Source organism: Euprymna scolopes, unplaced genomic scaffold, assembly GCF_053919585.1.
Source record: "Euprymna scolopes isolate OS-2025 unplaced genomic scaffold, ASM5391958v1 sca63, whole genome shotgun sequence".
NCBI lineage: Eukaryota > Metazoa > Mollusca > Cephalopoda > Sepiida > Sepiolidae > Euprymna > Euprymna scolopes.
In genome coordinates, this window is record NW_027633691.1 from 15,001 (window position 1) to 25,000 (window position 10,000).

Here is a 10,000-nt window from a genome sequence, read left to right on the forward strand (position 1 = left end):
GACGACCACGGGTAAACGGCGGGACTAACTGTGACTCTCTTAAGGTGTGAGGAGGCTTTGCCTCTTAAGCAAGTTTGACTGACGCCTACCGACACCGGTCAGGTCGGCGAGGCTCCCGGCGGCCCCGAGCGGGACCACAGGTTGCGGAAGGCGTCCAAGTGAGCGGCGGCGAGAGGCGGAGGCCCCCGGGGTCGACTCCGCGGCCCCCGGGTCGGTGTGCGGGCCTCCAGAGCTCGATAAAGTAGTGGTGTCGCTAGCGGTCGAGAAGGCACTTTTCGACGCCTACTGCCACCCCCACATGGCGGTAGGCGCAAAACTGGAAAATCGCCGACCAGAAATGTCGCTTCGTATAATCGACGTTTTTTTTGACCACCATTTTCAGGTGTCGGAGGTGGGTCTGGACGAATACCAACACCATTTCTGGGGTTTCACAACCGCCCGGCTTCTCCGACATATGTTGGAAAGGAGTAGCGATCGAGCGACGGGGGCTGTCGGTAGGCGGCCGCGGGTTGCATGTGTGCCCGGGACAGCACCCCCATCCAACTAAGGGGTGTCCCCCGGGGGCCAGGGGGACCTCGTCCAGGTCGGCCGGGCGCTTCCAGACGCCTACCGACACCGGTCAGGTCGGCGAGGCTCCCGGCGGCCCCGAGCGGGACCACAGGTTGCGGAAGGCGTCCAAGTGAGCGGCGGCGAGAGGCGGAGGCCCCCGGGGTCGACTCCGCGGCCCCCGGGTCGGTGTGCGGGCCTCCAGAGCTCGATAAAGTAGTGGTGTCGCTAGCGGTCGAGAAGGCACTTTTCGACGCCTACTGCCACCCCCACATGGCGGTAGGCGCAAAACTGGAAAATCGCCGACCAGAAATGTCGCTTCGTATAATCGACGTTTTTTTTGACCACCATTTTCAGGTGTCGGAGGTGGGTCTGGACGAATACCAACACCATTTCTGGGGTTTCACAACCGCCCGGCTTCTCCGACATATGTTGGAAAGGAGTAGCGATCGAGCGACGGGGGCTGTCGGTAGGCGGCCGCGGGTTGCATGTGTGCCCGGGACAGCACCCCCATCCAACTAAGGGGTGTCCCCCGGGGGCCAGGGGGACCTCGTCCAGGTCGGCCGGGCGCTTCCAGACGCCTACCGACACCGGTCAGGTCGGCGAGGCTCCCGGCGGCCCCGAGCGGGACCACAGGTTGCGGAAGGCGTCCAAGTGAGCGGCGGCGAGAGGCGGAGGCCCCCGGGGTCGACTCCGCGGCCCCCGGGTCGGTGTGCGGGCCTCCAGAGCTCGATAAAGTAGTGGTGTCGCTAGCGGTCGAGAAGGCACTTTTCGACGCCTACTGCCACCCCCACATGGCGGTAGGCGCAAAACTGGAAAATCGCCGACCAGAAATGTCGCTTCGTATAATCGACGTTTTTTTTGACCACCATTTTCAGGTGTCGGAGGTGGGTCTGGACGAATACCAACACCATTTCTGGGGTTTCACAACCGCCCGGCTTCTCCGACATATGTTGGAAAGGAGTAGCGATCGAGCGACGGGGGCTGTCGGTAGGCGGCCGCGGGTTGCATGTGTGCCCGGGACAGCACCCCCATCCAACTAAGGGGTGTCCCCCGGGGGCCAGGGGGACCTCGTCCAGGTCGGCCGGGCGCTTCCAGACGCCTACCGACACCGGTCAGGTCGGCGAGGCTCCCGGCGGCCCCGAGCGGGACCACAGGTTGCGGAAGGCGTCCAAGTGAGCGGCGGCGAGAGGCGGAGGCCCCCGGGGTCGACTCCGCGGCCCCCGGGTCGGTGTGCGGGCCTCCAGAGCTCGATAAAGTAGTGGTGTCGCTAGCGGTCGAGAAGGCACTTTTCGACGCCTACTGCCACCCCCACATGGCGGTAGGTGTAAAATCGGAATAGACCGGACCAGGAATGTCGAGGGGGAAAAAAATGACAAAGTCCTGGTGTGCCTAGCCTACGAGAAGGCACTTTGCGACGCCTACCGACATCCCCATGTGGCAGTAGGCGTAAAACTGGAAAATCGCCGACCAGAAATGTCGCTTCGTATAATCGACGTTTTTTTTGACCACCATTTTCAGGTGTCGGAGGTGGGTCTGGACAAATACCAACACCATTTCTGGGGTTTTCCAGTTTGAAAGTTTTATAAAACATGTTCGGTAGGAAGCACACTTTGGTGTGTCGGTTCGTCGGAGCAGCGACTCTTTGCCTCGTGGTGGTCCGGAACGTCTCTACGGGCTTGTCGCAAAGGCGTCAGAAAGTGGCATCTCCGCCGCCTAGGGCTGTCACCGTTATCGCTGTCGCCCCGCGCTCCAACTTGTTTTGATCCGCCGCCTTCGTTCCTGCCAACCGTGCGCCCGCTCATCGTCGTTAGGTTATAATACGTGGTACGTGTGTGTGCTTCTCCGTGGACCTAGGGCTGCTCGACGTGTCGAACGATATGTTGGAACAACTAACGGCTCCTTTTCCTGGTTCCATAGTCGTCGTGGTACCCGCGTCGTCAGCCATATCTATGTCCACCATGTTTAGCCGATACGTTTGCTGCAGCTTCTGCTTCCGCCTCAGCGTTCGCCGCTCTCAGCCGCCGCTGTTGTTGCTGCCGTTCTGCCATTCAACCACTACCTGCGAATCTTTCGATGATCGGCCGAACGACCCATCGCTGTGCGACCGATAAATCCTCCGGATTAGGGAGAAACGCCGCCGCTCTCTGCCGCCGTCGAACGGAAAAACGTACATTGTAACGAACGAACGAACGAACGAACGAATTAACGAACGAGCGAACAAACAAACAAAAATAGCCGCGGGGGATGCACTATGTAGATCCTGATCCCCTTGTAACCATACGTACGTTGTTCGATGCTCTCCCGTCCTGGAAGTCGCCGCAGCAAACAGGAGGATGAGCAGCAGCAGGCGCCGCCGCCGTAACCGCCGCCTGCCTGCCGCCTCCTACTCCTGTCAGCGTCCGATCTCACAGCCGTGTGAACGTTCGCTGACACCCGATTTCTTTCCGTCTGGCAAAACCTTGGACGTCCCGCTCGCGGTACACGTGCTGCAGCGACTTCTCGTCCGACAACGCATAAGCGTCGACGTCTGCCGCCGCATCTTCTGATACGTGGACGGTGATAGCGCTAGTCCCTTCTTGCGCCACCTCCACCTTTGTTAGCGCCAAAGAAGATCGATCGAGCAGTCGTGGTCGCAGTCGATTAACCCGTTTTCACCGTCCGCAGTTCCCAAGCCGCCGATCAAGTCGTTGCTCTTCTTGTTCGTTCTTCCCATACCGTCGATTTGCACGGCTGCCGGATGAGCCATCCTCTGTCCGGCGAAGCGCTCACGTCAGTGATCGATACTTGCACCGACAGTCCTCCCGCTCGCGACTCGGTGCTCGAATCGGACTCGTTCGTTTTTATCTCGATGCGATTGTGAAAAGGGGGACCGGTCGTCAATGTCGTGTGTGTCGACGATGTTGTTCGCCCGGTCCGCCGCGTTGTTGTCGTTTTTTTTTTTTTTTTTTTTCCCCTAACGTTCGCCGTCGCACGGACGAAAGGGTGAGAAAAAAAAAAAGCTCGAAAAAGCCGCCCAAAAAAATCGGACCGAGGAGCCGCTTGCGAGAACGCGCCATGTGCACGTTGTCTCTCCTCGGTTTTCCGAGCACGAACACGACGCCGGTCGGCGGTCGGTCGACGAAGGCGACGACGAAGGTGACGGGAAAATTTACGCCGCCGCTGCCCTGGTCCAGCTCCTCCCCGATGACGGCTGTGATGTTGACGTTGACGTTGGCGACGACGACGACGACGACGGAGACGACGACGACGACGAGACGGCATCGATGGCGACCACGATGACGACGACCTCGACGAGTTCAGTCTGCACCTTGACCTCCGATGTCCGTGTGCACTGCCGTCGTGCTGTTTGTCGTTTGTCGTATGTATCGCTGTCAAGGGTGCCGTTGTCGTTGTTGTTGTCGACGTTGTTGCTTGCTCTCTCGTCTCGGTCGGTTGGTACGTTGATGACGACGACGACGACGAAGACGACGACGACGACGACGAGACGGCATCGATGGCGACCACGATGACGACGACCTCGACGATTCCAGTCTGCACCTTGACCTCCGATGTCCGTGTGCACTGCCGTCGTGCTGTTTGTCGTTTGTCGTATGTATCGCTGTCAAGGGTGCCGTTGTCGATGTTGTTGTTGTCGACGCTGTCGTCTGTTCTCTCTTCTCGGCCGGCTGTGACGTGGACGTTGACGACGACGACGACGAGACGGAATCGATGGCGACCACGATGACGACGACCTCGGCGAGTTCAGTCTGCACCTTGACCCTCGATGTCCGTGTGCACTGCCGTCGTGCTGCTTGTCGTTTGTCGTATGTATCGCTGTCAAGGGTGCCGTTGTCGTTGTTGTTGTCGACGTTGGTCGCTTTCGTTCTTTGAGTCTCGGTCTCGGTCCAAGTCAGGGGAGAAACAAAAAAGAGGCCATCAGCGCGGGCAGCGCGCTTCTACTGACGGCGAACCTCCTCGAAAAACAAATAAACACGTGCCCGTCGTTGTAGTTGTCTGTCTTATGTCGGTCGGTCGGTCGGTCGGTCTGTCGTTCTGTCGAAACAAAGTCCCAAATTCCAACGATACCTGGTTGATCCTGCCAGTAGTCATATGCTTGTCTCAAAGCTTAAGCCATGCAAGTGTAAGTTCACGCCACGCATTAGAACGGGCGAAACCGCGAATGGCTCAGGAACCGGACCTAATCCTCGGGACCGTATTCCTCCTCGGAGGCGATGGATAACTGTGGCAATTCTAGAGCTAATACATGTGACACAGGCCGCGATCGGTCGGCGCGCCGTCGTCGCCACGCCTCGCGCGCTGGCACCCGCGTCGGCCGTTCCGGGTCGCGGCGCTACATATTAGACTGAGACCGATGCGCGTCATTCCGTCCTCCCGTCGTCGGCGTTCCCGCTCGCGGGTCCGTTCGGTGGCGGGGCTCATAGGGCGGCGCGCTCCGCTTTGGTGACTCTGGATAACTCACTGGTCGATCGCACGAGCTTTCACGCCCGGCGACGGGTCTCTCGAGGGTCCGCCCTATCAACTGTCGACGGTCGGTTAAGTGCCTACCGTGGTTACTACGGGTAACGGGGAATCGGGGTTCGATTCCGGAGAGGGAGCATGCGAAACGGCTACCACATCCAAGGAAGGCAGCAGGCGCGCAAATTACCCACTCCCGGCACGGGGAGGTAGTGACGAAAAATAACGACGCGGGACTCTGTCGAGGCCCCGCGATCGGAATGAGTACACTTCAAATCCGTTAACGAGGACCAACCGGAGGGCAAGTCTGGTGCCAGCAGCCGCGGTAATTCCAGCTCCGGTAGCGTATATTAAAGTTGTTGCGGTTAAAAAGCTCGTAGTCCGAACTCGGGTTCGTGGTCGCGCAAGCGGCCCCGGGGCGGCGGCGCCATCGTCCGTCGTTGACTTTGGTCGTCCGTTCGCATTCCCGGCCCTTTCCGCCGGTGTCAACCGCTAGCATACCCGCCACGCGGTCCTGCCGGCGAGGTGGACGAGGAGGTCGTGATCGGGATCCGGGAAAAAAAAAAACAAGTGGTCGTCGGTTCGGTTCCGGGAGTAGTCTAACGGGGGGGTGCTACGTGTGTGTGTTTGGGTGTGTTCATTCGCATCCCCGCACTCTGACCCCCGCGCTTCTCTCCCTCTCCCTTTCCGCGCGTTCCTCTTTTTTTTTGAACCCCCCGGTCCGCTCCGAGTCCCTGCTTCGTGTCTTGTCTGCGCGCGTGTTGCGGTCGGCGGTTTCTCCTCCAAGGGTGCTCTTAACCGAGTGTCCGCGGCGGCCGGTACGTTCACTTTGAAAAAATTAGAGTGCTCAGAGCGGGCTGTTCAAGCTTGCATACGATAAGCATGGAATGATGGAAGAGGGCCTCGTCTACGTCTGTCGGTCTCCGTCTACGGCGAGGCAATGATCGAAGGGAGCGGTCGGGGCCACTCGTATTGCGACGTTAGAGGTGAAATTCTTGGATCGTCGCAAGACGAACTGCAGCGATGGCGTGTGGCAAGCACGTTTTCCTCGATCAAGAGCGAAAGTCGGAGGTTCGAAGACGATCAGATACCGTCGTAGTTCCGACCGTAAACGATGCCGACCGGCGATCCGCCGGCGTTCGCTTCCATGACCCGGCGGGTAGCCTGCGGGAAACCAGAGTTCGGTTCCGGGGGGAGTATGGTTGCAAAGCTGAAACTTAAAGGAATTGACGGAAGGGCACCACCAGGAGTGGAGCCTGCGGCTTAATTTGACTCAACACGGGAAAACTCACCCGGTCCGGACACCGGTAGGATTGACAGATCGATAGCTCTTTCTCGATTCGGTGGGTGGTGGTGCATGGCCGTTCTTAGTTGGTGGAGCGATCCGTCTGGTTGATTCCGATAACGAACGAGACTCCGGCCTGCTAACTAGTGCGCCGATGTCAGTGATTTTTACGGCGGGCTCGGCGTCCTCCGTGGCGCTCGGGTCCGGGTCGGTTTTCTCACGCACTTCTTAGAGGGACGGGTGGCAGAAAGCCACACGAGGCGGAGCGATAACAGGTCTGTGATGCCCTTAGATGTCCGGGGCCGCACGCGCGCTACACTGGAGGTATCAGCGGGGACTTCGCCCCGGCCCGAGAGGGTTGGGAAACCTCTGAACCACCTCCCGTGATAGGGATCGGGGCCTGTAACCAACCCCGTGAACGAGGAATTCCCGGTAGGCGCGGGTCAACAGCCCGCGTCGATCACGTCCCTGCCCTTTGTACACACCGCCCGTCGCTACTACCGATCGAACGGTCCGGTGAGGTCCTCGGATCTGGCCGACGACGCCGCCGGGCAGTGCGCGACGTGTCCGTCACGACACTCGTGCATCTACGCCTCGGCGTTCGATGCCTGGAGAAGACGACCGAACCCGATCGTTTAGAGGAAGTAAAAGTCGTAACAAGGTTTCCGTAGGTGAACCTGCGGAAGGATCATTACCGTTTTCCCGTTCGAGACTGGTTTGTTGTTTTCCGGCCTACCTCCTCTGTCTGTCGGCGTCAACGCCTCGAATGCGCGCAAACAAACCTATAAAAGGCGGAGCGAGAGATAGATTTGTGGTGACGCGGAGGTTTTTAAAGCCCCAGCTCTTCTTGCTTGCTTCCGCGTCTTACCACCTGTTTGTTTTTTCGCCCACCGCAAGTGATGGCCGCTTCTTCTTTGCCTTGTCGCCGCTTTATCGTTTTTTGTTTTTTTTGCAGCCGCTGTGCCACCGCCGCTAGCTAAAAACAAACTACTCGCGACATTGCAATGCCGTCACGCCTCCTCGCACAGACCTCCTCGCACACTACTAAATCTATATAAACAAAAACTAATATAAAAAACCCAAGTGCTGAACCCTGGACGGGGGATCACTCGGCTCGTCCGTCGATGAAGAGCGCGGCCAGCCGCGAGAACTGATGCGAATTGCAGGACTCAGTGAACATCGACACCTCGAACGCACATTGCGGCCCCGAGATCCCTTGTCTCGGGGCCACGTCCGGTCGAGAGGCGGAACGTTACATGTCTTTCTCCGTTAACGAAACGACATCTTGCCGTCCCCGTGCCCGCCCGGTCCTCGGCACGGTGGTAACCGGGACGTCGCAGGAGCGAGTGACGAGGGGGAAGAAAAATAAAAAAAGAATTGACTCCTTTCAATGTCTTTTTTTTTTTTAAAACCCTCTCCGGCCTCCTCCTTCGTCTCCCGCTGGCAGACCGCGGAGTCTTTTCCCTTTTCGACCGCGTGAAGAAACACTGTGGAGGAGGAGCAGGAGGAGTCTGTCCGAAAGCAGCCGAAGGGAGAACAAAACAAAAAAAAAAGCACCGACCTAACCGACTGCCGACGTAAGCGCCGCCTGCTCGTCTCGCTCTCTGCCTCATGAAGGTGTCTCTCAGCGACGCCTCGAGCAGCGCGACGAGCACGGCCGTCGCACCGTAAAAAGGTGGCCGCGTCGTAGGCAACGTCGGATGGGGAGGACCCACGCTTTTTTTTTAATTGTTGGCTTCTTCATTTTCGGTCGGACGGGCGCTATATCGGCCAGCCGTCGTCACACGGAGGGTACCGATCGAGATTCCTCTCCTCCAAACACCACACTCTACTAAAAACCGCCGCCCTCGGCTCGGACGAGACGACCCGCTGAACTTAAGCATATCGCTAAGCGGAGGAAAAGAAACCAACCGGGATTCCCTTAGTAACGGCGAGTGAACCGGGAGAAGCCCAACGCCGAATCCCGTCGCAAGTTAAAGGCTTCGGGACGTGTGGCGCATGGGTCGAAGGCAGCCGTTCGTTTTCGTCTCGCATAGTTCGGAGTTCCCTCGATCGGGGCCGCCCGCGGCGGGTGCCAGGCCCATTCGGTGCGGACGGCGAGCGACGGCCTTCGATCCGAGAGTCGGGTTGCTTGGGAACGCAGCCCAAATCGGGTGGTAAGCTCCATCCAAGGCTAAATACCGGGACGAGTCCGATAGTCGACAAGTACCGTGAGGGAAAGTTGAAAAGAACTTTGGAGAGAGAGTTCAAGAGAACGTGAAACCGCCCAGGGGTAAACGGGTGGGACCGCTCACCGCGATCGCGGGGGGACTCAGTCCGGTGCTGCCTAGGCTCGAGCCCAAACTCGATGTGTGTTCTTGAAAGAGAGGCCGTCGCGGCACAGGTCGTCGTTCGTCGTGTCCGCGGGGAACTCGTTCTCCGCGGGCCAGCTTTTGTGCCCGCGTCGCCGACGAAGGAGACGGGCCGCGTGGATAGCGGGAAGGGAAACGTGGTGACGACCGCGGCGTCGGTAGGTGGCTGCGTCGGTTGGCTGCGACGGAGGGGACTCGTCCTCTCGATCGCTGCTGCCGCCGGGCCCTAACCCGCCGCATCCGTCGCCGCCGCTTCTTCTTTCCTCCTGCTCCCTCCGCGCGCGACTCCGCTGCACCCGTCCCCTTCTCATCGCTCGGCGTAATCATGGCGCGGGCGCTTCGGCGCGACCTCCGCGCGGCCGGCACCGGACGCACTTCCCCTCCGGTCCGTCGTCGCGACCCGTTCCCGGCGTGCAGGTCGAACACGCGGGTTTTTTTCCGTAGGCGGCAGGCGTTTCATCACCCTGAAAACCCCCGTCTTCCCACCTTGTGAAGTCGGGGGCCACCGGCCGTCGGGCCCGCGAACGTAACTGCCCCTTTCTGCCGGGAACGGAGGAAATCTGACACGATCCGTTACACGTGGCGAGCCGGTCCGTTTTGATCCCGCCGGAAGTCGCGTGCGGGCGACGCACTCTGTGTGTCGCTCCTTAGGCGCCCCACCGTCTCGGGCGCGTGCGCGATGAGAGGCGGGATAGGACTGGCGCGGCCTCGCCGTCACGCACCTCGCCGACGTTTCGGGTTCTTGTCGGGGGCAACCCCGCCCGCGCCCGTTTCCGTTTCCGGAGAGGTCGCTCGGCGACGCTTTTTTACTCGAGCCGCCCGCCACCCCGGGTCAGCGACGTGCATCGGCAACCCACCCGACCCGTCTTGAAACACGGACCGAGGAGTCCTGGCCGTTCGCGAGTCGTAGGGGCCACCTCTGACTAACCCCGAAGGCGAAGCGAAAGCGAGAGAGCGTGTAGGAGGGCGTCGATCGGGAGAGGTGTCGTGGCAAAGTCGTCCGGGGGTCGTCGGGGGGTGTCGTCGGTCTCGTGCCGTCGTCTTCTCCTCGCCTCACCCGCCTCCGAGCCGTGCCCGATCCCGCCGGCGCGGCGTTTTCGGCCTTCCGCCGTCGCTGCTGCGGTGCCCGCAACTTTTCCTTTTTTCTCTCTTCCCGAGAGAGATAGGAGAGGGAAGGCTCGTGGCTGACGTGCGGTTGTTTTTCCCTCCTCCCCGAGAGGGGACCGGCGCATCTTCCAAAAAGGGGAATTGCCGGGCGCCAGCTTCCATATCCTCCTTCCGCCCATCGGTGAGATCCCGCGGCTTGAACTAGTCCTATTTTGTCGTCGAGTTTAGGCGCTGCGCGCGGGCGCATCACCCC

At 60.0% G+C, this 10,000-nt stretch overlaps 2 non-coding genes and 1 pseudogene across 2 annotated transcripts in view; all 3 read left to right on the top strand.

The window, feature by feature from the left end:
• Positions 1–4,611: 4,611 nt before the first annotated feature.
• LOC145275167 (small subunit ribosomal RNA) lies at positions 4,612–6,983 on the top strand (annotated as a pseudogene).
• A 395-nt stretch (positions 6,984–7,378) lies between these two features.
• Positions 7,379–7,536, top strand: LOC145275164 (5.8S ribosomal RNA). Its single transcript, XR_013867068.1, has one exon. It is a non-coding gene; the product is annotated as a 5.8S ribosomal RNA (ribosomal RNA).
• Positions 7,537–8,131: 595 nt separating this feature from the next.
• Positions 8,132–10,000, top strand: part of LOC145275179 (large subunit ribosomal RNA) — a 5,721-nt gene continuing 3,852 nt past the window's right edge. Inside the window, exon 1 of the ribosomal RNA XR_013867073.1 lies at positions 8,132–10,000. This exon is cut by the window's right edge and continues 3,852 nt beyond it. This is a non-coding gene — a ribosomal RNA (large subunit ribosomal RNA).